This window comes from Ambystoma mexicanum, chromosome 1p (assembly GCF_040938575.1).
Source record: "Ambystoma mexicanum isolate Mex_15411 chromosome 1p, UKY_AmexF1_1, whole genome shotgun sequence".
Taxonomy (NCBI): Eukaryota; Metazoa; Chordata; class Amphibia; order Caudata; family Ambystomatidae; genus Ambystoma; species Ambystoma mexicanum.
This window is the reverse complement of record NC_090921.1, coordinates 431,023,066-431,050,964: the sequence shown is the minus strand read 5'-3', so window position 1 is coordinate 431,050,964 and position 27,899 is coordinate 431,023,066. Positions and strand designations below refer to the sequence as shown.

At 45.3% G+C, this 27,899-nt stretch overlaps 1 protein-coding gene and 1 long non-coding RNA gene across 3 annotated transcripts in view; one reads left to right on the top strand and one right to left on the bottom strand.

Moving 5' to 3' along the window:
* The window catches only part of MAST3 (microtubule associated serine/threonine kinase 3), a 1,229,968-nt gene that overhangs the window by 1,035,495 nt on the left and 166,574 nt on the right, over nt 1–27,899 (bottom strand). The window lies entirely within an intron of this gene.
* Nucleotides 1–27,899, top strand: part of LOC138517881 (uncharacterized) — a 208,193-nt gene that overhangs the window by 126,336 nt on the left and 53,958 nt on the right. For both annotated transcript variants that reach the window (XR_011282769.1, XR_011282770.1), the window contains one exon: nt 16,377–16,452. This is a non-coding gene — a long non-coding RNA (uncharacterized lncRNA). The remainder of the gene's footprint in view (nt 1–16,376; nt 16,453–27,899) is intronic.

Sequence of the window (27,899 nt, the reverse complement as noted above, 5' to 3'; positions counted from 1 at the left end):
CAGGATTGCGCAGCTATAACTGGGAAACTAGAGCCGCTAGCTGTGGTGCGTTTAATCTGGGGATCTCTAGAGTGTGGGCATTGGCAGATCTCATAGGACGAGAGGTAAGTCTCTTGTTTATTCTTTCGACAAGATATGGAGGCGCTATGTTGTTTAGAGATTTAGATGTGAGTGAGAGTGTTTTACGGAGAATTCTGTCATTAATCCTGAGCCAGTGGACATCTCTTCTATATGGGGAAATGTGCTTTCTAGTGGGGATATTCAAGAATGCTCTAAGGGCATTATTTTGAAGTCTCTGCAGTTTGTCAGTAATGTACTTATTAGCTCCAGCGTACAAGGCATTACAATAGTCCAGTCTGGATATTATAAGTGTATTGGCCAGGGTGATGCAGCTAGTTTCCGAGAACAAAGGTCTACAGGCTTGGATCAGTTTAGAGGTATAGGCTGTTGTGGATGCAAGTGAGTTGACTTGCTTCTTAAATGTAAGTGCAGAATCAAGGTAGAATCCCAGCGTTTTAACTACGGGCATCACCTTAATAATGTTATTGTCAATGTTAAATGAGGCATAGCTGGGGTTAAGTTTTTTAAGGGCCGTCTCTGATCCTAGGATCAGTATCTCTGTTTTGTCGTCGTTCAGGCAGAGGCCGTGGGATGCCATCCATGCCTGAACGAGGAGGTATATCTTATTTACCAATGGCGAGTCTTCCAAAAAGTTGCCCAAAAGGGGAATGAGGATCTGGGTGTCATCTGCATAGTTAGTGTAGATGACGCCCAGTCTATCCAACTTGTCAAACAAGGGCTTAGTAAAAATGTTATACATAGTGGGTGAGACACATGATCCCTGAGGTACGCTACAAGAAATTTGTTTGTGATCAGCTGAGGCTGATGGGGAGAAGACTCTCATTGAACAGTTAGCTAGGAAGGACCGTACCCAAATTATGGCATCACTTGAGAAATGGGCAGCTGATCTGAGGTGGTTGCATAACACTGCGTGATCCACCAGGTCAACGGCTGCTGATAGATCAAGGAGTAGCATAGCTGATTTCCCATTGTCCTTCAACTCGTCAATTTGCGTCTTGAGGTCTATTAAGTCTGTTTCCGTGCCATGGAGATGGCGGAAGCCAGATTGGCGTGATCCTAATAAATGGTTAACTTCCAGGTAGTCCTGTATTTGAAGGTAAGCTACTCTGTTGATAATTTTAAGTAAGAAGGGGACTGTAGTGATAGGTCTATAGTTAGTCGGATGGCAGGGTCTAATGTTTGTTTTTTGTGCAGTGGGAGCACCCATGATTCTTTGAGATTATTGGACACTGAGTTAGTCTTGAAGGAGGCATTAATGAGCTTCGAGATGAACGGGGCTAAGTCTCTTGCTGCATCCTTTATAATTTGGGCCGGGCAGTTGTCTCCTTTACAGTTTGAGGGTTTTAGTGAGAGTATAACTTTTTCAGTCTCGGTAATAGAGATTTTCTTGAAGCTGAAAGGTAGGGTGGTACTGTCCAGGGTGATTGGTGGGGTTGCTGCTCAGGTAGGAGCAAGGAGGCTTTCTTATTAGCAATTTTAAGTTGGAGGGAGGCAATTTTATTCGACAGGGCATTTTGTATGTCAGTACACCAAGGCTTATCCTTAGGAATGTTTTCAGCCTGTTGTATCAGTGATTCCATTTCCCGAAGGATGGTGAATGGTTCCTTGGTTTCTGATTTTGCCTTTGGGATTCTGTCGTTAAATATATTTTTTTTGGTGTTCATTATTTAATTCTTGTAAAGTTTGGAGAGGTTCAGTAAATTGGCTTTATTCTCGTCAGTGGGCGAGTGACGCCAAGTTGATTAGAGCTTTCTTTTTTGGAGTCTTAGTTCTATAAATTGGGGCGTGAATCAAGTATTAAGATGAGACTTCTGTTTTCCTTTACGTAGTTTGACAGGTGCAATAGTGTCCAGTGCTTTGGGCAAAGCGCTGTTGAAGACCATAACTTGTAAGGTGGGATCTGTGTTGCTAGCTAGGTTGGTAATGACAGGGAGGAGATGTGGGAGTAGCTTATCTGCTGTTATGTCCTTTTTACTTCTAGTGCACACGTGTACGTATACTTACTCTAAGGTATTAGGGAATGTATAGGCATTTGGAGATACATATGTACATCGGCCTGTGTAATAAAAGAGATGCACAGATCTGTGTATTTGTGGAGACGTGCGTAAGCGTTATGGAGATATTGCAATAAGATGTACACATAATTCTGTCGGTACTTGTAGCTATGAGGGAGCTTGTGTGCTGATATTGTGATATGGTTCTATGCCATTAGGTCTGTGTGCATTTGTAATATGTATATTCATGTGTGCAGTTATTGTGATGTTGAATATATAAGTATTTCTGCATGTGCAAATATTTGCGTAGGAATGTGGAGATATTGTATTAGGGTATATGCTAATATGGCAGTGTGCATTTTCAGATGTATGTATAAATTAAAACATAGGATTTATACCGATATCACTAAGTGCAACTATGTGCATGTGTGAAGATATTGCAATGTGGTGTGTGTGTGGTTGTTTATATGTGAATATATTTGCCCACAAATAATAAAGTGTATATATATATATATATATATATACCTGGCAACCTTGCAAATGTCTGTCTTGGGTTGATTAAGCTATGTATAAAGTAGTACTGCCCACAAAGACAATTTCCTTGAGAAAAAGGTTTGCAATTGGACTAATTTGTATACCCACAGTGGCTGGCTTTTGTGGCTCAGAACTGGAGGTGAAATTCCAGCGATGGCTACTAGGAGATATTGTGGAATATGTGACTTGGCACAAATGGATTTTTCGATATATACATATATATATATATATATATATATATATATATATATATATATATATATATATTAATTGAAAAAACTTTGTTAAATGAACATTATGGTTAAGTTGAACTAATTAAAACCTATAAAATTCACTGAAAAACCTTTGTTAGAGGGACGTTATAGTTACAATTAAAATCCCCAAAAACCTCAGAAATTCACCAGCTAAGCAACCATAACTCATGCCACCACCGTGCACTGCTAAGACTTACAACCAGGACATCAAACATGACATCACAAATGTCATTGATGATATCACCCCTCGCCAACCAGACATTGTTTCATTAGTTTGATAAGTGCAATGTTGTGTTTTTTAATATGTTTTCACTGCTATGTTCGCGGACAACGGCCTGTGTCTGCGAATCCAACATAGCGAGCGGTTCCAAAAATATGATGCACCTCATACTTTTCACCATCTCATCAGCAGCGTGCCTGATGTCCACGGACCTCACGCCACTCTCTGGGCTGATTGGAGGCCTGATCGCATACCGAACAGGGAAGTGAGTCCGCGGACCAAACCCAAATATCACAAACTTATTTTTACCTACCTTTTGGCCGTTTAAAAAATGAAACAGGACGCATTTAGAACAAATTTACGAAAGCATGCTTTCGGGACCAACCCACTGCACCTGCCGCAAATTTGGTGCAAATCCGTCCAGCGGTTTGGGCTGTAATTGTGAGCAAAATTCTTTTGTATTATGTCTGTGGGAAAAACCACACATTTTGAGACCCCCCTGTACGAAAACTCACCAACCTTTCCAGAGTCAATGTGACGGGGCCATATACTTCTTTTGCAGGGTTTTGTGAGGATTCGTCCAGGAGGGGCAAAGTTATGAGCTGCCCAAACAGTGCTCTTCCTATGGCTTGAGCAACTTAACCATAGCTACAGGGCCGCTACCAAAGGCCCTGTAATATATATAAACATGTGTATGCAACCGTGTGGGGATCATATGAGAGGCAGGTTATATACTAATATAACTGCATGCATGTCTAGTCTCTCTCTTTATTCCACCACTTGCCTTCAATTAATCTGTTACGACTCCTATCATAACCTGTGACTTGCAATATCTAGCACGTCCTTAAACTGAAAGGTTTAAGTATGCGTACCCGATCTCCTCCAACTCAACCTCGCGTCTTCCTACATGTTTGCAATCAGGGGTTTGACTTTTGGTTTTACCAGTGGGGGCTAGAGGCGCCAGTGGGAAAAAAAAAGTCCCACTGCAACGTATAGGCACTTTCACGAAATTGGCCTTTCCTGAGGGGGCTGAGGCCCAAAAGCACCTGCGTACTCAGCGCCCCTGCTTGCAATGATCATAGTGCAACTTGTTTCTCCACTAGGCAATTGTACTCGTACAACAGTTGTGCAAAGTGTCCCAGGCACCTACAATTGCTGAACTTCCCGTCTGCCTACATGTTTACAATGATCATAGTGCAACTTGTTTCTCCACTGGACAATTGTACCCACACCATAGTTTCTAAGCATGTGGCACAGCTTTGTAAAGTATCCCGGTACCTACAATTGTTGCATTCCTTTCCTAGCAGTGGGCTATAGTTGATTGGTTGCATACTTGCAACACTGCCCTTGCATGGTGCTTTACGTGGTGTTTTTCAAACCACATAAGCTTCACCTGCCCCCTTCAAGTCCTTGTTTGTCCAGTGTCCTCACGCTGCTGGCTGACTCATCCATACTCGTCACAAAGCGGATTGTCTGACAAGGGTTGCACTGCCCCAGCTACTATCAAATGAAAGAGCCCTGCTGGCTTGGCCCTTCTCATTAAAGAATTATTGTTTTTTTAAAAAAAATATTGTCAGAGTGCATTGCAGAAGGATAAGACTGCGTGTGCAGCAGGGATGCTAATGTGTAAGTGCACTGGCAGGCACGTATTTTAAAACTATTGGATTCTTTGTTTGACATAAAGCCATGTTTGTGATTGCTTGTGGCATTCTACAAACTAGGACATTGTTTTCAGTTGTGGAAAACATTATGCTCTTGAATTGAAGCAGAACTAAGAGTATTGGAATACTTAACTCTTCTTCTTAAAAACTGCCTGTAAAATCAATACATTTATACTCATCCTTTGAAAACGGTGCTGTAAAATGCTTACTTTTAACCTTTTTTAAAAAAATATCTCCGGGGAGAACCTCATCTGAGCCCTCCTTTATGTGTTCGGCCTCCCTTGCTACACTCGGTCGCTATGGCATATCTGGGAAAAATATGTACGCCCATCCAGTAAAAAAATTCTCCAGCCGCCACGGACCCGCAACATTCTTCTCTTAGTGACATTGCTTCCCTGAGTGCACCCCATTCCTTCTGCATACGTGCTCACTGACCGATAAGCAAAACAGGTACATTTCATTGTTTCTCTTGAGCATCCTCCCTTTGCTGACTCTCATGTTGGGACTTTCCTTTGGTGTTTTACATAGCACTAGTATGATGCCTTGTGGCTGCATCTGACCACTTTAAGACACTGCAGTATGCTGCAATGCTAGAAATGGGAAAAGGTCATTGCTGGCATTTCATATTAGCTATTTTTGAATTTTCTTCGACATTTATTCTGTGCAGATGTATTATCTTACTTTCTTATGCTAGTTGTATAAACAATGCAGAGCTTGTAGGTTGCAAATAATTTCACTACAAATGGTAGTTCTTGGTACCCTATAGCAACTGATCATTACTTTTAAAGTATTTTATACATTGTGTAAAATGCATTAGATTATTTTCTTTTGCACGTTATTTTCTGGGTTGTTCTCAAATAGAATAAATGACACAGGCACACCACAGGGGTCCTGCTAGTAATTCAATTGTTATTGATGCGATCCATAGGGAAAGTGCTCTTGCGTTGCTTCCAGCTATGCACTCCAAGGTAGATGCATCGCCCACATACATCGCAGAACAGTGATTCATCTTTTTGAGGCACAGTAAAAAAAATACTGGATCTGATTGGAAATCTATCCAGTATGATTAGGAACAAGTGCAGTGCAACATCCTTGAGCGGGTGGTCTTCGACCAGATCAATAAGTACTGTGAGGTTAATGGCCTTGGAGATACACCTTATTCTGGTGACGGTGGTAAACACTCCACCGAGACTGCACTCATGCTTCTCTCCAACTTTCTCTATAATGCTCACCACTCCACACTCTCTTTGATGCTCATCCTTTTGGACTCTCTGCTGCTTTAAACACTGCCAACTACTTCTCTCCTTCGCAATCTCCAGGACCTTGGGTTTCGCAAAAATACTTTTGCATGGATCACCTCCTACCAGGAAGGTTGATCCTTTAAAATCTCTTGGATCTTGCAAAACCTTGACCCAATCCCTCCTCTTTCCTTACATGGTCTTCCTTCCCCGTGCTCTTCATTACTGTGGATGGTTAATAGTGTTCTTATGAGTTGTATGTACTTTTAATGTGATAAAAATGTGTATTTTAATTGAAACGTGATTAGACAATACTGTTGTTGTTTTGTTGCTTCTGTGCCGGCTCACATCCCTACTGGAGAGTAAAGCCTGCCCTCAGCTGCGCTACCTTAACAGATGAACAAGCTATACTATTCAGGTTGTATCTTTTTCCCCTTTCTGATTGGAATCACATGTGGTTTGGTAGTAGTGTGGGCCTGAGTAAACACTTTAATCACTACTCATCCCTGAACTCCTGCAGATAATAGTCACACCAGCCAGACTTCAATCCATGAAAAAATACCCATAATATCAGGACACGTCCCAGAATAATGAGCACCTGCATCAGAGACTTGGAACAGGTATTGAGGTGTGGTGAGGCACTTACCTGAAGTGGGATGCATAGCAGAGTCAAACGTTCCCTTCTTAATGACAGACTGGCCCTCGCAAGCCCATCAAATCCCATGTAAGGAAGGTGCCCCCCAGGCACCAACAACGTTATAGCCATTGCCACCTGGATCTGGTGTTCATTATGCAGTAGACATAGTTTGCTCCAATGAAATTGTCCCAAAGCTGACTCCAATATGTTTAAAGGCACGTGGGTCTTGGTTAGGCTACAAGGATGAGCATTATTTGCTAATCATAGACAAAAGCTGGAAGCATCACATATCACAGATGTAGCAAGATGCAGCAAGCATTATACAACTCTGCAAACATTGCATAAAGTTGCAAACATCACATGACATAACATACAGCAAAGCACAGCAAAGTAAAATATTGCATATAGGTCAACGAAGTATTAGAATTGATGGTCCATGTGCAATTTGCACTCTCACTCTATTGCTCTTTTCATCTTTTTCTTCCTCTGTTTTTCTCTCTTTATTTCACTTTCTGTCTCACTCTCTCCAAAGTAGGTGCATTGCAGACAGGGCGCCCGAATAATCAGGGACTGGTAGGTGTAGGATTTGATGGCTGCCTTGAAAGTCCCTTAATTTCCCCAGGTACCCTAGAAGAGACATTGGTGAGAAAATAGGTGGCCAAGGATATGAAAATGCAGACCCCAGTTCTCCTTTCTTAGTGTCCAGGGGGCAGCAGAGAGCAGCCTGATGTCTCACCGAAGCTTTTCCTAGTGGATCCTCCTTGTTGTTTGCTCATCAGGACTAAGTACAGAATTTGTCAGGCATTCGTCATGGCATCCAGTCTGCGGATTAGTACATGGGCATCTGCCCCAGAGATTCCTGAACACTGAGTTTCTAGGGGTCTGGGTGAATAGGCCCTGGTGTAATTATTGTGCTTCTGTCTGATTGGCAGTTACATGTTCCAGTTTACTGCATGCCACGCTTGAAAATACCAGAAACACCACATTTAGAACTGTAGACATTTTCTCTCTTGTACTATTGGCCTCGCTTTTACTCCCTGAATTTCCCCTGCTTTTGTTAATCAAATTATTGTACAACTTGTCTCCCTTTATCGTATTATAATCCTTAAGCACTTTCCATGCACCATGGTGTGTCCTAGTTTCTTATTAATGTGTGCTTGCTCAAACCTACGATTGCCTGCTAACTACTCTTCTTGCGCCATATCACCACTTGTGCCCATTATACTTTGACCCTAGTCCGTCCCTGAGAACCGATAACAACGCAGAATCGCTAAAGTGCACACTGAAGCCGCAACATGATCACCAATAACCTCCTTTTCATTCTGTTTTCTTGAATACAATTTTAGTGGATGATTGCAACATATGTTTTGGCAAAATTAATGTATGTACTGGCTTCTTCTTACTGACTTGTCACCACTCCAGCATCACCTATCTCTACCACGGGTAAATGGTTGACCTGGAAGTGATACTGCCATAAATAGCTCACTACCTGTGCAACATCCTTATCTCTAGCAGAGGTAATGGGCTGACCTGGAAGTGATACTCCTACATAGACATCAACTATCTCTGCAACATCACTTATCTCTACCACTATCTCTACCTCTGCTACATCACCAATCTCATCACTTCCAGGCCGACCTGGAAGTGATACTGACAGAACGAGAGAAAAAAAAACACTGCAACATTGCCTATTGCTAGCATAGGTAATTGGTTGACCTCACAGTGATACTGCCAGAAGGAGATTTAGTAATAGCAAAGAAGATGTCTTCCTATCCTGTGTGAATCCTCCACATGGTTGCACCTCAACCTAAAAGTTCTCCGCTGCTGACTCCTCAGAGGGACACTTGCATCTGTAACTGTGAAGATCCCACATCAAGGGACAGGCACATTACACTAGAAAACGTTGTGCTGTTATAAAAGGGCCAAATGCTTGAGCTGGATCAAAACAAGCTAGAACGACGGACAAGGAACCATTATATTTATTAAAGAAATGAGCAACTGAGTTATTTCCTGCCCTCGAATCTGATTTCAATGCTGCATCATGGACAATAAAGACAGAATCAAGTGCCCAGCTCTTTTATTGACCACAATATCCAGAGCTGTGCTGAAGAGTCATTCCACACTGTGTATTCAGGAAGAGGTGAAAGCAGGGCAAGATCTGGGCTGCTGCATCCTGGGCATACAGCAAGGAGATTCATGGGTGGAGCTGGAGCTCCACAAAAGGTGGCAATGAGAGACCTGCTGTGGAGGAGTGGCTGGCGAGATGCCGCGAAGAGGAGACCATAGAGAATGGTCCAGCATTGGAGTGCAATCAAGCACCATGGGTAAGCCAAGAAATACTTGTGAAAGCAATGGGTTCATCCAATTCACTCTCATGAAACATAGAAGGATGGGAATGAGAAAATAGCAAAGGATCCCAAAGCGATTGAGAAAATCTGAACAAAGAACAAAAGCAAGTTGAACAGTTTATAGAATTCAACTACACATCCTGCCACGTAAGTAAATTACCATTGCATATCCAACCTTCTTTTCCTGACCAGGGCCAAGGAAGTTGAGATCATCCTGCAACTCTACTTCTATGTGGAAATTAGGTACATCTTGATGAGACAGGTCATTAAGATCACGTACAGTAGAGGATCCAAAACAGTTTTAATCGACAACAGAGAGTACATTTTACCCTCTCTAGATCTGGGCTAACTGGCTGGCTAGAAAATGGTGCTGGGCTCTCAGGCTCGGCCTACGATGGATCTGTTTGTTCTTCTCTGACCGGAGTCCTAGTGGGAACTGGATTCTCATTGACCAAAACCATTTCATTTAGCGTTGTCCATGGCTACTTTCTGTTGCTAATTCGTTTCAAATTATGCATGTGTAATGCGGGATGAAATAGCCCCAGATACCATAATTAAAGGCCGGAGACAGTTATGAGGGCTCCGCAAAAATTAAAGGCCTGCCCTAAACTAATGTGGAACATAAGGACAATGGCATCAAAGCCAAAAAGGAGAGAAAGTAGGCCTCAAATCTGAAGATACTAAAACACACATGGACATCTGCACTGATATGTCCATGAAGCAGCAGTCCACAGAACATTCAATGGGATTTCAGCATTGTGTGTAGCAGTTGCATTGAAGCAGATTGCTTTCATTAAATAAAATGAGTAATTCCGTTTTTCCCTTTAAACTAAAATAATGCTCATCAAAATATGTGCCAGACTTTCAAAAATGAACTTGGGTTTTGTCTAGCATGAGCCCATCACATATGAAACAACTATGCACAGAATCTATAGTGGGAGGCTGAACTGGGTTTAAGCAGCTGCAGTAACATGGAGTTCCTTTCAGGGCTGAAACTAACAACATTACATTTCGTGTTGCCTCCCAAGTGACAATTTGCAAAGAAAAAGGTTCACCAAAGACTTTACAAATGTAATTATGATGCCCTCATTTAACCACTGTATCCAGGAAACAACTTTGCACTGACACTTCCACAGGTTAAAATTGTGTGCCTTTCCAGGGTTCATTTTATAGTGAAATGTTGATTTTTCTTTTCTCTCTGCTTTTGATTTCCTCAAATGCGAAACGGAATTCCTTCCTTTAGGTTGTCATGGGGATTTAGGCCTGGCTCACTTCAAACAGGAGGGCCGTCTCTTAAACATACAACCTTAAATACTTGTAGAGATCAAATTTGCAGTGTGGACAAGATACGGGAGGTCTGTTCCCCAGCATGTATGACCCTAGGTTCCGCAAGCGGCAATACAAGTTCGCATTAGCTGTCCATTAGCTCTTGGAATGTGCAAGCTAATCTCAACACACAGCCCCTCTTGACGTGACAGCCAGGAACAGGGACTTGCAAGGGTGGGTGCTAGAGTCAAGGAGGGAGTTGACTGCCCATTGTGTAAATGGGGAGAAACTATTTTCATCATGTAAAATCAATAATATTTACCCCACATTGTCAGATTTATGGAAAGGTGAAAGTTAACAGCTTCTCACCACATAGACATGATTTTTGTGGGATCTATACAGCCCAAGTTATTGAAGAAAATGTCATGTGGCCCACCTTGTGTAGTTGAGAGATATGAAAGTTGAGAAAACATGCAAAATATGATTCATATACCGCCCACCAAGCGATATACTTTTTACTGATATAATTCTGGATTAAATGCAGAAAAACTGTATCTTTGTACAGGAATGACACACAGGGCCTCATTACGAGCCCACCGACCCAGACTTAACGCCACCGGTAAAACCATACCGGCGACGTTTCCGTGACCGTGCAATCATGACCCACGGACCTGGAAAAACCACCACCACAAACCACTGCCGCGTAGGTAAGGGATCCGTAGATTGGGACGGCGGTGAAACCACCCACTTACCGGCAACACGAAACACCATGGGCATCACGAGTACCACGGACATGGAAACACTGCCAAAAAATGGTGGAAAACCCATGGGCACGGAGGCGGTATCGGCGCCACCGCAAACATGACGTTAAACAGTACCAGGTGAGGTGAATCAGGGCACAGGTGTCCCAAATGATGCCAGCCGGACCCAGCAGGTCACTGGGAGGCTACAAAAGGGACACACCCACACCCAGGCCAACTCCAAACACAACAAAGCAGGCAGCAGCATTCGGACTGGGACTATTGAACCTACAGGCAGCAGTGCACATGGTGGCAGCAATGGTGCAGAGGAGGATGAGGCGGAGGCGGAGGAGGCGCAGGCGTCAGTTAGCAAACCCTGCACCCATGCCAAACCCAATTGTGCAGCCGGCACGACCCTGCAGGCAGCCTGCAATACCCCGCATCAGGGCCTCACCGTGGAACCTGACCCCAGGACAGAACCACACATTATACCGGCTGGACCGGCCAACAATCATGTACATCACCGCCATGATTGAGGACGACATCAGCAGCCACATTACCATCTCGAATGCAACCCCCCCCCTCCTGAAGGTGGTGTCAGTACTGCATTTCCTATGCACCGGAACTTATCAGCACACAGTTGGTGAGCTGCACGGGCTCTCACAACCCTGTTTTTCAAAAATATTGGGACAGGTACTGGACGCTCTGCTGCGCCATGTGTCAGAACACATCGCCCTACCCCGTACGCTTGCAGGGGTCATTGCCACCAAGTTGGCATTCCATGCCATTGCAGCCATGCCAAATTGCATAGGTGCATTAGACTGCACCCACATAGAGCTGACAGTACAACGTGCAATAGAAATGGTGTACCGCAATAGGAAACAGTACCACTCACTGAATGTACAGATGGTATGTGATGCCGGACTGCTGATTACACATTGCTGTGCACGTTTTCCAGGCTCAACACATGACTCAATGGTCCACATTCCACAATGGCAGAATTCCACATTGCAACGCTACATGGAACGCTACGCTGGACAAAGCACATGGCTATTGGGTGAGTGCAACTGCCAATGCATAGGCCCTGTGGAAGTGTGTTGACTGCCCAGGCCAATGACCTGTTTAAGTGGGCTGCTACAACTGCACATGCATCACCCCCTGGCCCATGTAATGGACGGTCAGCACAACCCACACATCACATATCTACACATGACAGGTTGCCACAGTACACAACCTGCCTAAGGAGACATACGACCAATTCTACCAACAGGCCATACATGTTGATCCACTGAATGCAGCCACCCACACCGAGGACCACTTACCACCCAATACACATGTTTGGTGCTCATCAGACATCTTGCAAAAGCCAAATCCTCACAGGCCATGGAATGACTCCCCCATGTGTGCTTGTCATTGCACAGTGCCTTACTCACCAACCACTATCGTGTATAAGGTCCTCTTCATATGCACAGCAAGTAATAGTGCCATGTCCAAATGCCACCATCTACAACAATTATCCCAGGATGGCTATCACTCGCCCTCTCGACCACGGCAAGGCCCTTATGGATGAATGGCTGATGACACCTGTACAGAGGCCAAGGAACAGGCATGAGGAGGCATAAAACAGGGCACACGTCTGCACACGTTGCATTATAGAGAGGACATTTGGCCTACTGAAGGCCAGGTTCCGCTGCTTGAGCAGATCTGGAGGATCACTGCTGTATAACCCAGTGAAGATGTGTAAAATTGTGCTTGTGTGTGCCATGCTGCACAATCTGTGCTTGCGCAGGAACATTCCGCTGCCCCCGATGGGGATGGGGATGGGGATAGAGATGGTGTGGCACCACAACCTCCCAGGGGTGCTCAAGATGGCCAACAAGCACGGGATGCACTCATTCACATTTACTTTTGAGAGACTGCACATTGATAGCAAAGCATGGATATGACGATGCCAATGATTAAATGATTTTTGTCTGCTAATGAAATGACAGATGTCCACTCATCATTGTAGTTGTCAAAGGTTTTGTATTATCAATTAAACAGGGAAGAAAGTGCATTGCGTAGGGAAGCTGTACACCCATGCCCACCCACCACCCAAACCACCCAAACCACCCAAATGTTCCCACCCCCAACCAGGCCCCTATCAACTAACCCCCTAATGGCCAACCCCCACCACACACACCACCCAAACATTCCCACCCCTCCAAAACCCATGATGTCCCCAAATGACATGTTGACTGGCATCCCCACATGCCACTATTTGCGGGGGTGCTTGTGTGCAGGTTTGTCCTTGCTGGCGGATCCAGTCAACTGACTCGAACGCCTCTGTGGGCTGCCAGTGGCAGAGCTGGATGGTGTGGTGCTGGCTGTGGTGACTGTTGGTGTAATTATGGGCAAGCATCCTTGAAACGCCTGTTGGGCTACCAACATTGACTCAGCAAAGCTTGACTGCATGCTGTTCCCTTCCCTGACATGGCGTCCCAGGGTGAGAATTGTGGCCGCAAATCTTCCAATCGACGTGGTGAGCCGACGCACTGACGTGGCATTGCTCTCCCGCTGCAGCCTGACCTCCTCACACTGAAACCTGGCCTCCTCACGCTGCAGCCTGGCCTCCTCACGCTGATGCATGGCCTCCTCATGCTGAAGCCTGGCCTCCTCCAGCTGTCTTTCCACCAGCTGCGTCAGGGTGGCCTGTTGTTGCTCAATGTGCTGCAATCTTGTACATAGCTCACCCATGGATGGAGTTGGGGAGCGCATGGGGCTGTGCAGTTCTTAGGGGCTGAACTGTAGGCCATGGATGGGTGACAGCCCATCCATGTTGTCCTCCTCACCCTGTTGTACTGCTTCGGCCTGCATGGCCGGGGTACTCCCATCACTTGATGCAGCCTCCTCAGCTGTGCAGATGGGTTGCGATTCATCATCCGGGGCCAGGGTGGGTGGCTCCATGTGGATGGTGTCGTATGCTGGTGTGCCTAGTTCTGCCGGTGTTCCTGCGGTTGCTGGTGTGCCTGGTTCTGTCGGTGCCTGTGTGCCAGAGCAGCTTGCATCATCCTCCTGGATATGAGTGGTGTGTTGTGCGCCTGCAGGTGGCCGCTTCATCGCCTCTTGTCCGTCGTCGCTGTCACTTGTCACAACTGTGGGGATACAGAGGACATGCGGTTAGTTGTGTGGTGTTACATAATGTGTCCATCACATGCATCAAACATCACAATCCATGTCCACTTGCGATTCGACACTTTTGACTATTGATACACACAGGTGTGTGTCTCTGCTTCCAGTCAGGCATGGACTGTGTGAATTTTGAGGGGTCGTGCTTTGGGGATGCGTTACTCGTCGTTTGGCCGTCAGTGGGTCCATTGGGTCACTCCTGCCCTGTTTGGGGGGGCATTGGGAGTGGGTCCATTGGATCACTCCTGCCCTGTTTGGGGGGGCATTGGGAGTGGGTCCATTGGGTCACTCCAAATTACACGTATGGCTTTGTACTCTGTGCACTTACCAGCATCTGCAGGTGGGCTAACTCATGCCTCTGCCTCTCCTATGCCGTGGATGCCTTCCAGATGCATGACACTGCTGCAGCACTCCTCCCACGATTGCAGCTTCAGAGGGGTTGCAGGGCCTCCACCAGTTCCAGTGCTGTGTTGGCGGTGTGCTATGATGAGGTTGCGCACCCGGAGCCTGAGGTCATCCCACCTCTTGGGGCACTCCTTCACTGAGCGTGTGGTCACGCCAAACGCTGTGCACTTGCGTGCTGCCTCCGCCCACACCTCCTTGCGCCGTTGCTGAGTGGCGCGCCGCTGATCTGCACTGAAGAGCATTTCAGCAGGCTCTACAATGTGCTCCACCAGTACTGTGAGCTCAGCCTCACTGAAGCGCTGCTTTCTCTGCCTGCGTGCAGGTATCCTGGATGCCATGATGGTGTTGGATGGTTTTTCAGTCTCAGGGAGGTGATCTGACCTGTGGTGTCTGAGGATGGCAGTGGATTGTGCTTTATATAATGGCTGCCTCTCTGTTTCTGGTCTTTTTCCCGCGGTCATGGTATTTCCGCTTCTGGTGTTTCCGTGTCGGCGGAGGCGGACACGGTTCTAGCACCATTTTCTGTGGTGATAAGTCCACGCGCATGGGTGTTTACATGACGGCGGTGACTCCGTTTCTGCCTCGGTGTGTTGTGCGCGACCCACATGCCGTAATCGGCCCTTCTTTCCGCAACCTTTCAGTCGCAGAAGCAGATTCACCGTCGACGCGGAATCACCGCATTCTGAAACGGCAGACTCGTAATGAGGCCCATAGTGTTAAAAATGCCTTCATATGAGTCAACATATGGAGATTAAGGGCACTTGTCATGCAGTGAGATTTCTATGTCCCTGAACCATACCAGGCCCCCTGTTGAAGTAAGATGATGGAGGGGTCTCCTCCCCTGGTATCCCAAAGCACTCTCACATTTTCTAGACCTGTCAGCACATAGATGGGAGTGGACTATTGTACAAGTAACCAATCCCTTCTGCGGGATCTCTGACACATTAGTGATGTCACATGCCCTATAAATAAGCCACCCCACCTCAAATCAGGACTTTTCCAATTTACTCCTGAGGTGAGCTGCTGTATATGGAGAATCATCCCAGCACAGTGAGGCCTAACTTGCAGTGAGCCAGGAGGTTTAGTAGCTGACTTGGCACACCTTGGAGGAAAGAGGGAATCCTTGACTGACCCCATTGGTTGTCCCAGCAGTGTCCTGATGCTACCTGATGTCCAGTCCAGACCTCCCCTATGAGTAGCCATCCCCAAGCCACAGATTGCATAAGCCCTATATTCTTCCAGCATTGCCATAAAGATTCCACCATGAGAAAATTCCCTTATTGCCTGTGTATTTCATTCACTTCGCCATTGAAGAATTCTTTATTTGCCTGTGTATTTCAGTCACTTCCCCATTGTAGAATCTCTTATTTCCCTGTGTAAATCCTTAGTGTATTTTTCCAAGTAAATCAATGAAATTCCTCGTTAATTTCACAGGATTTGTATAGTTGGAATTTGAAACCAACCATTTTTTCCCACTGCATTGTGAACTGGTATAGTTATAAAGGGTTGCCCAAAAGAATCAGTTCCAATTGTGGTCTGAAAAACAAATTTGTCCCTGTGTTTAAATTGTGACCTGCTAAATGAATTTCCCCTTGCAACTGTATTTTCCCATTGGATCTGTCATCCTAACCCAAAACCAATGTTCCTCATGTGAGCTACCCCCTTTCCCAGAGCGTGCCTGTCATTTTAAGCATCAGTAAAAAAAATCCCATTTGCTTTTTCTTTTCCCTTGAAATTGTGCTTAACATCCCAAAAACCGATTTTCCCCTTCTGTTTCCCCATTGTGAGTAAACACTAATTTCCATTTGCTTTTTCTTTCCCATTGCCCAGGTGTTGAATATCATAAAACCGATTTTTCCCTTGTATGCTGACTAGCATTCTCTAAAGCCCTGCCTGACTTTTGAGGGTAAGTTTGTTTGTTTGTTTATTTTTTTTATATCACGCACCTGGCCTGGAGGTAATTGGGCGCTAGAGGATGGTGATGGTTACATGGCATAGTATAGCATTCACAGAAAAAATGACAATGGTACATATATACATAATAGACATTGTGCATATTATACATAAGTCATGGCAGTAGTATAGGATGGATGATACATGCTAGTTGTACAGATCATCTCACGGTTAGTGGTATCAGGAACTGTTGTTTTAGGTTTTGTTGAGTATCCATGTGATGACATGGCTTCTGAATTTGTTAAAGGTTTGAATAGTCTGAATATTCTGAGGGAGAGTGTTCCAGAGCTGGGCGGCTTATACCGGGAAGCTAGAGCCTCCGGCTCTTTTTACATTATATCTGGGCACTGCCAGACATGGTATGTTGGATGATCTAGTGAATCTGTTGGATACCTTCCAAGTGAACTTGTCTGTGAGATAGGGGGGGGCTTGGTAGTTAAGCGCTTGTGAGTTAGACAGATAGTTTTTAGGACAATTTTGTCATGTGCTCTCTTTTGGGAATATTCAACGCTGCTCTGAGCGCGTTATTTTGCATAATCTGGAGTTTATTTAGGATGGTTTTGTTCGCTCCTAAATAAAGGGTATTGCAATAATCCAGTTTAGATTGTATAAGCGCTCTCGCCAGCGTAAGGCAGCTGGTGGGGGATAGAAAAGGTCTACAGGCTCTGATCAGCTTGCCTGTGTAGGCTGTGGCCGATGAGGTCATGTTAATCTGCTTAGTTAGGTTGGACTGGGCATCAAGGTAGAAACCTAAAGTTTTTACATGTTTGGCAATGGGTATACAGTTCCCATCGATGAGGATATTTCTGTAATGAGGACTTAGTTTGAGAAGGTTGTTGGATGATCCGACTAGGAGTAATTCTGTCTTATCATCATTCAGGCAGAGGCCATGTGTGGCCATCCAAGCCTGAATGATGATGAAGACTTTGTTAATCCATGCAACGTCTATGTCATAGGTTCCTGAGAGGGGTAGGAGTATCTGGGTGTCATCCGCATAGTTTGTGTAGGTGAAACCCAGACGGTCCAGTTTGTCAAATAGTGGCTTTGTAAAAATGTTGTACAAAGTGGGCGAGATGCAGGATCCTTGAGGGACTCCGCAGGTGATGGGGATGGGTTCAGCAGCTGCTGAAGGTGAGAACACGCGCTTAGTTCTATTAGCAAGGAAAGATTGGATCCAGGCAACTGCAGAACTGGAGAAATGGGCCGCTGAGGATAGGTGGTTGCAAATTATGGAGTGATCCACCAGATGAAAAGCCGCCGAGAGGTCGAGTAGAAGTAGGATGGCCATCTTTCCTTTGTCTTTTAATTCATAAATCTGGCTTTTGAGGTCGACAAGTGCGGTTTCTGTTCCATGCTGGGGTCTGTAGCCAGATTGACGGGCGTCGAGTAATTTGTGAGCTTCAAGGTAATCTTGTATTTGCAAGTAGGCTATTCTGTCCAAAATTTTCAGTAGAAAGGGGACTGTCGTAATTGGTCGGTAGTTAGTGGGTATGGCCGGATCAAAGGTCTGTTTTTTTAATAGTGGTAGAACCCAGGACTGTTTGAGGTTACTAGGGACGGAGTTGTTAGAGAAGGAGGAGTTTACAAGTTTAGTAATAAATGGGGCAAGGTCTCTAGCTGCATCTTTTATAATCTGGGCTGGGCAGCTATCGCCCTTACAGTTAGATGGTTTAAGAGATGCAATGATTTTCTGGACTTGGGGAATGGTGACTTTTTTAATGTGAAACCTGAGTTAACGTGAGGGGTAGGGGTAGGTGCTGGTGTGATGACTGTTAGTTGGGATCTTTTGTCAGCTATTTTAGTCTGTAGTCCTTTAATTTTATTGGAGAGGGCATTTTGAATGCTTGTGCACCAGGGTTTATCCTTAGTGCATGTCTCTGGCGGTGGGTTGGGGTTCTCTAGTTCTCTTAGAATGTTCAATAATTCTTTAGTGCTGGAGCTGGCTTGGGCTATTCTGTTATTGTAGGTTTCTTTTTTAGCCTGGATTATCTTTTTTTTGTAGGTGGCAGTGATGATGGCAAGGTTGGTTTTGTTTTCAGGTGTAGGGGATGATTTCCAACGTGATTCCCATTTTCTTTTTTCAGTACGAAGTGTTTTTAGCTCTGGAGTGAACCACGAGTTGAGATGGGCTTTGGGTTTGCTTTTTAAGCGGGGCAATAGCATCAATGGCTTTAGTCATGATCTCATTTTAGATGTTAATTAGAATGTTAAGATCATTAGTGTTTGGTAGGGCATTGAGTAAGGGGGCTACCAGGGGAGCTAGAGCGTCTGCTGTAATGTTTTGTTTATTCCTTGTGAGGCAGGGGGGAGCAATAATGGGCTTTTATTTTTCCAAATTGTTGATATGCACTTCAAAAGTGATAAGGTGGTGGTCTGACCATACTACTGGAGTCGGATCTAGTAGGGTGATGGTGCAATTGAGAAACGCAACCCAGTCAAGTATCCTTCCTTTTTCGTGGGTGGGTTTAGTGCTAATTTGAGTATAGCCTTGTACTAGTAATGCGGAGTCTAGAGAAATGGCATGAGGGTCGCTAGTGTCCTTGTAACCAAGATTGAAATCTCCTAAAATGATATTTTGCGCTGTAGATTTGGTGGTGTCAGCTGCTAAGGCTATGATATCTACTTCAAATGACCCAGAGGGTCCTGGGGCCAGTAAATGATGTGTATGGTGATGGTGCTGTTAGGTGAGGTTTGGAACTTAACTGAGAGGAGTTCGCATGATGCCAGCGACATAGGGGTGGCTGGTCCTATATTGAGAGTGGTTTTAAAGATAATGGCTATTCCTCCTCCTCGAGCCGTGGGTCTGTCTACACGGAGAATGGAATAATGATCTGGGACGGTTAGGGCAATAGAAGATCCTGCTGCCTCATGCAGCCAGGTTTCTGTCATTACAAGGAAGTCAAGGTTATTGTTTACAATAATGTCGGCAATCTCAGCAGCGTGTGCTACCAATGACCTGACATTCAGTAATGCTCCTTTAGTGGGCTGTGTTTGTGCGTCCTTCGCTGGTCGACTAGGGCTAGTGTCCTCTGGGTGGTTTAGAGGGGCTGTACACCTTTTCTATTTGTGTCTGCGATTATTGTTAGTGCATTCAGGGCGATCTGGATGTATGGATTTATGGGTATATTCTACTGATGCGTCTCTGCTATTTGGTAGTCTGCTGGTTAGTCTCTCGTTATGCTTAGAGGTGTCAGGAGGGGAGGTGGTTGAGGCTATAGGCACATGGGGCAACTTATCATGTGTATTGCACATAGTGGAGGCTGATGTAGTTTGGTTGTGATAGATGTGGGAAAAGGGGGTTGTGTGGGAAGGAATGGTGTGGGGCGGGGGATAGGGTGGTGACGAGGACATCTCAGTCTTCCTAACCCTTCATCAAACTTAATGTAATGACCTCTAGTGCAGGGGGTGGCAGATGGTATAATGCAGAATGGGAACATGGTTAATGTTAGCAATGCCTGCATTCTGTTATGATAATGGGAAACTATAGCGTGAGCTTACTGATACAGGGTGATTTGCAAGGCACAAGTATACTGCAACCTATATTCGAGATTTAGCAGATAGGGCATAATCAACATACAGTAAGCTGTTGCCATTGATAACAGTTAGGCGCTAGGCACAAGTATGCCACTGGGTTGGACTAGGCTAGAATGCATAGCGTAGGTGCAGAAACGGCTGTGGCTTAATGAGCATTAGTTTGGGCTGATTCAAAAGCATAAACATAAGTAGTATGAATTCCCTTCTGTTCCTTCCCATAGCAGTTGTGATAAATGATAACAAACCCCATTCTTCTATTGTGCTCTAAAAACACATTTTCCCCTCTCCTTTCTTTCTCCAATATTATTTCTCTGAGCACCACACAAAATCCGATTTTTCCCTTGTGTTCCCACTCTTTGCCCCTGCCTTTCATCCAAAACTGAAAAGCCTAGTGGATGTTTGAGGGGTAAAGGTTGCTGGGACTTAAGCATCATGTAGTGCGAATGCACTTTCCTGTTTGTTTGCATTCATTTTCTTGGTGTCTTTTGAATTGTTCTTTGATGGTAGTGGTGAAGGAAGTAAAAGTAAATTCTTGTACTGTATATTTTGAGTTATCTGAGTGTGCTGCCTGATCGAAAGGGATATTTGTCTTTGTGTTGCCACAACATTGGTGGTTGTTGTAATGTATTGGTTCTAAATTTGACATTAAATAATACATCAATAAATATCTTATTGATACACACCTGCCTGGTTTCTAGTCCATTGTAACACGGGGTGTTTGTGGAGGTTGGGTGCGAGACGGGTTGGAGGCCTTCTTAAGAAAGAATTTGTGTTGTAAAAGCATTTGTAATGTGTGCCACATTCATTGTAGGGGAAGGAGATCCCACACTTGCTTATGCTGTCTAATATATTGCAACACATTGGGGCCTCATGCCGTGATTGATAAATGTGTTTTCAACCATGTCAGTGCAGCACTACACACAATTCACTGAAGGTATTGTTACAGTTAGTGGGTAGAAAGTTGGGTTGCATTGTGAAGGCGCCATCCAAACCTGTACCCTGAGGATCAGGGCTTTGTGTGTAAATAAAATATTGTGAGTACAAACTAAGCAGAAGCAGAGGTGATTTTGCCCTTGCATAGAGAAACCATTAGGAGCAGCACCCATTTCATTATGAACACCGTAGAAATTCAAATGGCCATAAACCACCTTCTCTCCACATTGTTCATTAAGCAGGAATGGGTAGAACAAGAGCATGAAGCATGTCAATCTAGAATGATGCAAGAGGTTACCTCTATAAATATGGATGTGTGGCCGGATAGTGGCCTCTTTCATCAAGACCTGACAGATTTGTATATGACGCAGACCACCAGAGATGGGCACATTAAAATGGTCCAGCTCACAGCACATACATATTTCCATATGATGATCATGGAAGAAAGATGCCAGGAGAGTGCAGCCTCTGGGCAAAATCAATCTGAGCTTCTGGATCAAGCAATGAGAGAGTCAAGACCAGCAGAGGAGAAAGTGCACCAGGGTCAAAATGCTGATTTAAAATTAGAAAACATGATTCAGCAGCAAAGGATGAGTTGGCAGCAGAGCAACAAATGAATTTAGAGCGAGAGTCCCAATTTTCTGCATTGAGAGAGGAATGTGAAGAAGGAGTTGAGAACATGAGAGAGAGTCAACTAAAATTGAGTTAACAAGTGGTGCACAATAGTGCCTGCTTAGAGGACATATGCACATTTCAAAATCATATTGAGCAATTGAAAGAGGAGAATAGCTGGTTGGCCATAAGGGAGGTCCTTCCCCAGGTAGAATTTGATCAGGAGCGCTAGAATTTGAGCGTTATGAAACGACAGAATACCACATTGTGTCAGGAAAAAGTGACCTGCGTCAGGAAGTGTGCCAGATAAAGACAGACGTGGAGTAAAGCAAGTCATGTTTTCAGGAACTGACATGAGGGTAGAAAATGAGGGTAGAAAATGAAAAATTAATGGGCCATGTGAGAAAAGTAGAATTGGATCTAGCGCAGACAACACAAACAAAAAATGACCATGTGAGGAGATTAGTCTCTTTCCAGATAGTATAGGCCACACAGAGGGAAACTGAGGCCTTTTGTGAGGAGAACAAGCAACTCCATGGCCAAGTAGTGGCACAAAGCAAGGTCATAGCCCTGGTAGCAGAGCTCAAAGCTCAGGCCTCTATATACCACCAAGTGATAGGGGCTGAGAACAATGAATCAGAAAGAGTGGAGAAGGAAATGGCTAAATACAATCAGGCCCTGAGAAACCCCGAACAGTTAGCGTATGTAAGGGCAACCTCTGACCATGAAGTGATGTCCTCTTTAGAAGGGGGCTTAAGCCAACTCACCCCATTATATGCGCAGAGCGCTGCTAACTTCATGCCTATCAGTTTACATGAACAGGAAAATAGGCCTGATTGGGGCAGCCAGTCCCTAGTAGATATTGATGAATATTAATCTTTATCCAGATTTAAAAATACACTAGCAGACACTTTTGACCTATGATGACAGGATCAGGAAGTTGGACTGGAAGAAACAAACTAAAAAGGGACCACTTAGTCTGCTTTGCAGATAGAGAGGGATCAGAGTCCAAGCCTCAAAGAGCATCTTGAAAACCTTCACCCTACCGGGGGGATGGGGAAGTTCTCCACCACATCTGGTAGAAGGGAGGAGGAAGATGAGTACTCCCCTGTGCAAAAGGGGGGCCCAAGGGAGGTGACCCAGAGAACCCACAGTGCCACAGGGGAGAATAGACCAGACCCCGTAATTCTGGGAGGGACTCCCAGTCTCAGGGAGGCAGGGAGTGCCTAGAGGACAAGGAGTGGGCCACAAATAGAAGCAGAGTCAGAGGGTAAATGTTATGTTATGTTACTTTGCATTTATATTTATATGTCCCATTGGTGTGGTCTGAAGGCGCTGGGAGGTTGAACGCCTTTGGGAACCGGAGTTCAAGTCAGTAGAGAGAGTAGAGAGAGTCAAAGATGCATGTGAGCACCGGATATGTGTGCAGCTGGTGTGGCATTCGTGTAATAGCTTCTTCTTTGTGGTAGGTGTGGTGGTTGAGAGATCAAGAGTATGTGTTCGTTCTGGCAGGATTTATCCAGACCGATTGTGGCTGCGTTAGGCCTGAGGAGAACACCTGGCTGGGGGGTGTGTAACCAGCAGTGTTTAGTTAGAGTGATGGGGAGTATGAGGCAGATGTTGGTATGAGAACAGCTATACCGAATGGTGTCATAGTATCTCTGTGTTCTAGTTGAATGGTGGTGTAAAGAAGAGAGTAAGCGTGGTGATGTGATATCATGGGTTACATGCCCTTTCATACGTTCCATGCACTCCAAGCCATTCCATGTAAGTTGCACAATTCTATGCACTGCAATCCGTTCCATCCACTCCAGTCCGCTCCAGGCACTCTAGTCCGCTCCATGCACTCAGTCCGCTCCATGCACTCCAGTCCGCTCCATGCACTCCAGTCCGCTCCATGCACCCGTTCTTATTCACATACATCACTCGTTCTAACCACATACGTCACCCGTTCTATTCACATACATCACTCGTTCTATCCACATCCGTGGACTCAGGTGCAGCAGAAAAAGAAGGCTACCAAACAAACGAGAACTCTTGTAAAAGTCCCAATTCGGCAAATAAAAGCCATCAGAAGTTTCATGACTCTCTACCACAACAATGCCAATTACTCGGTATGGGAGAATCTGGAGAAGTATGACCAGATGATGACGTCCTTTGGCATTAAAAATGATCACAATTCCACAGAGTTTGTCAAGTGGACATTCTCCCTGGAATGCTCCAGCTTCTTTGCTGGGCTAGAGGATCGAGATCATTCAAGATGGTCTACCTACAAGGTGGCCATCTTGAAACACTTCTCTGTGCACAGGAACCCTCAAGAGGCTCGCAACGTGGCCTACAACCTGCAGTGCCAGAGAGGATCAGGAACCTAGTGAGTTCATGCAAGAACTCAAGCGGGCATTTGCCCAGAGCTCTAGACGGGTGTGCACTAATAGCAGGGAGTTTATTAATACTTATTTTCATGCCCTCCCTAAGTATATCATGACCCAACTGGTAAGGGACTTTCATGAGCAAAGGACCCTGTATTGGGTAATAGAACAGGCTACCTGGATCTATGAGGTCCAAAAGCCAGTTGTAAACAAAAACAATCCCAAAAATCCCAAACCATCCAACACCTCAGTTGCTGCCAAGGTGGCAGAGGTGAAGAATACCCCCATTTTGGACTTAGAAATGGGAGGGGGTAAAATGCTCCTCCCTCTAATAATCCAAATGAGAGGCAGAGGAGACCCTCTGATCAATCCCAATTGGGTGGTAGCCAGGCAGGGTATCCAACAAATGTGTCTCCTGACTCTGCCACCTATATTAGCCCGAGATACAAGGGTAACAGACAAATCTTGGGGTATTTATGGACTCCCTCGGCACAAGCGGGGGCTCCAATCCGGTAAGTATGGCCCCAGGGAACTTTCCTCTAAACTGCCCCCAAACTTCCCACAAAACTTTTCTCAGGAGGGATTAAGTATTCCACCCTCAATTTAGGTTTCTTCCCCAGGTACCCTCCAAACCTCAACTTTCAGAACAATCCTCCTCTCTCTCCTCACTTTTAGGATTCTAGACCCCCAAATCAGGGAGAAGGGAGAACAAGGATGGAAGGGACCCTCAATACCAGAGCTACTCTGGCAGAAGGGACACCTACCCTTCCCGAGAACAGTGAAGGTATGACTCTAGACCCCCCATATCAACCGTAGAGGATGACACAACTGGAGTGCCATGTCCAAAGTCTGACCCAACACCTGAGTCACATGTTGAGGGCTCAGCAGAACCCTCAAATGAACATGGCAGCCCACAACAGCTCAATCCAGTGTCTGGTAAAACCCCAATAACCAAGAGGTTTCAGAGGAGGAGGCCCAGGGTGAAGGGAGATGCAAAGCTCTAAAGGAAACTTTCTTCCTTACCCCAAAAATGTCAACCCGGATGACTCTGAAATCAATGAGTGATCCTCCCCCAAACCGATTGAAGTGATTGTCTCCAGGAAAAGGGGGAAGCAGAAAAGCAGGGGGAAAAAGGGGATTCTACCATCCCACAAATATCTGGGTGCAACATTTTCTTTACTGATTCTTGGACTCCGACACAGAAAATTGCCCAAGATCGCACAGTGGCGGAGTTCAAAATAAAGAAATGAACTGCTAAACTGGCCCAAAATGCACATTTTCTTTGCACCCTTGAGGAGAGAGAAGGCAGATGTTATGCCTCCATAAAGGTACAGGGCCAAGGTGCATTTTCAGCACTAGTAGATACAGGATCCCAAGCCACCCTTCTGTCCAAAAAGGCATTTGACCAAATGAATGCAGAAAAAGGTGGAGAGTCACCAAATTCCCCTCACACCTCTTCCTGGATAACTCCAAAAGTTTGACGGAAATGACATTTCCATTGAGGGAACTGCGGAATTGGGGATCAAAATTGGGCGACATAGGGTGAAACACCCGGTGATAGTCATCACTCCAGATGGCACACCTTGTTTCCTGGGGAATGACCTCCACCAGAGGTTGTCAATCCTAATTTACTGTGTGAACAAGGTCCTCTGGACACAGACTAACCGGCCAATGCAACAAAAACAAAGCACAAACTATGTAAGTCTAAATGGCACATGCCAGATGGTTGAGCAACGGTCTGACCAAATTGAATTCCACTTTAGGAACAATGAAGTCCCCAACATCATTGTCATATCTGGGAGGAGAACAAACTGGTGATGGGAACAATTTTCCATTTTTGAAAATGAACCTTCCTCCCAGTTTCAAGTGGCATTCCACTCTGGAACGAAATATACTGAAATTTTATACTGATCCACAATCTGAAGAAAACCCAAATCCCATGACAAAAGATGATTAAAAACCAGTTCAAAGTTTGGCTGATATTCAGAAAAAGGGTGACCAGTTGTTTCTCTCCATTCGGGTAAATGAGTGGGGGGAGCCTCGTCAGAGTATTGCTGAACAATGGAAAAAGCTTCATCAGCTAAGCATTATTCAGGAACCTCCCAGAAGATCAGACTATTCCCACATTTAAGATACTCACAGTTCTGTTTAGGTTAGGATTTTGGGACCATCAGCATTCTGGTCACCACACAGATGCTGTCTAACAAAGGACAGCCAGACAAAATCAGTGGGACAGTATCAGCTGGGCAGGGACTGGATACCAAAGGATAGTTCTGGTCACCGGAAGGCACAGGTACCTTTGGATGCAGTTCTTGGACAGCAATTGGTGGGCCGCAATCCAGGCTGGTGTCAGGAGGCTTCCCACAACAACACCACTGTTTCTCCTTGGGGGTATTGGGATTTTAGAATTGAGGCCTTGCTGGAAGGGTCAGCAATGCTGGGCCTGGTAGTTGGATCTGGAATCTGGATCAGTGCAAGATGAAGGAAACAGAAACAGGACGCTGCGCAGGAAATCAGGAAGATTGTTTGTCTGGAGCCCTGTCAGGAACCCTTTATATAGAGCAAATGGAGACATCTTAGTTGCAGAAGAAGGTGTAGAGCTGATGGCCATCAGGACAAGTGGTAATTGGATGTCCCAACGTGGCCCAGAATCTGCCAAAAGCTTTTTTTTAAATGCTCACAATGGTTTTATTGTACCTCCCAACTCCACCACTAGAGGACAGCGGTATGCAATGTGAAGTTTCCTTTTTACCCCAAGTATCTCCCACATCTTTGTCATCACTTCGCTGGTGAAGTGACTACCTCGGTCTGACTCAATCCTTTGGGGTAGGCCAAAACACGAGAAGATGTGATTGATAATCACGGCAGCTGCTGTTTCTGCCTTGCAATTTGGGGCCGGGAGACATTCCAGCCATTTGGTAAACAAACATGTTACTGTTAACATGTACTTGTTCCCCCTAGAGGAGCAAATCATGGGCCCAATGAAATCTACTTGTAAATCTGACCAAGGCAGTGTCATCCCCCTCTTCTTGAAGGGAGCTCAGTGTGTGAGTGAAGTTGGATGAAATTGTGGACACACAAGACACTCGCTTGAGTTTGTTTGCCTTCTTTGGCTTAGTCACCCGAGTCCACTCACTCTCAGACTCCGAGGCGCTACTAGTTGAGGTCCCCTCATGATCATCTAGGTTCTTCCGGATCCTGTGAGATTGAGAGGAGCTCACAGAATGGTGGGGCCTAGTTTCTCCACTCCTGTGGGGCACAGGAGAGTAGTCTTCTGACTCCTCCCTACTCCCAGGGTTGGCAGAGTATTACCCCCACTGCAGTGGTCTTCAGGGTGCTCTTTTTGGGCCTCAGTTAATCAAGTTTTTCATAAATTGGACCAACTGGTCCCTTGGAAAGTAATATTTCAGTAGATCTAAGTCCCTGACCCTCCCCTCATAGGAGACTTCCTTGTCAGAGACATCAGCCTGAATGTTTGGGTATCTATTCAGGGACACCCGTCCATAAATTTCTGGGGGGCGCTGAACTTTTATTTCCATCAAGTTTGGTCTATTGAATTCTGCCGGCCTCATGGTTTCTGGCTCATGTGAACTGGTAGTCATGAAGCTGGTAGTGTTCAGAGTATTACATGGGTTGGAGTCCCTTAGCATATAGTTCTTTATACTATGATCAGGGGTTACCCTGTCCCTCTCTATCTGTTTGGGGTCCCTCCAGTTAAGATTAAATCTAGCACCCTCTTTCTCCAACCTTGCTAGTTTCTCCTTTTCAGCCCCTGCTTCTAGATAAGAAGCAAAGATCTGAGCTTTTTGTTCAGCTATCAAGGCTTTACTGGCCTCTATGACCCACTCTTGCTCTGCCACTTGTTTGTTGAGCCCATCATTCTTTTCACAGAGAGTCTCATTGTCTCTCTGCGCTTACTGTATGGTCTGGGAATAATGAGCCGATTTCTGCT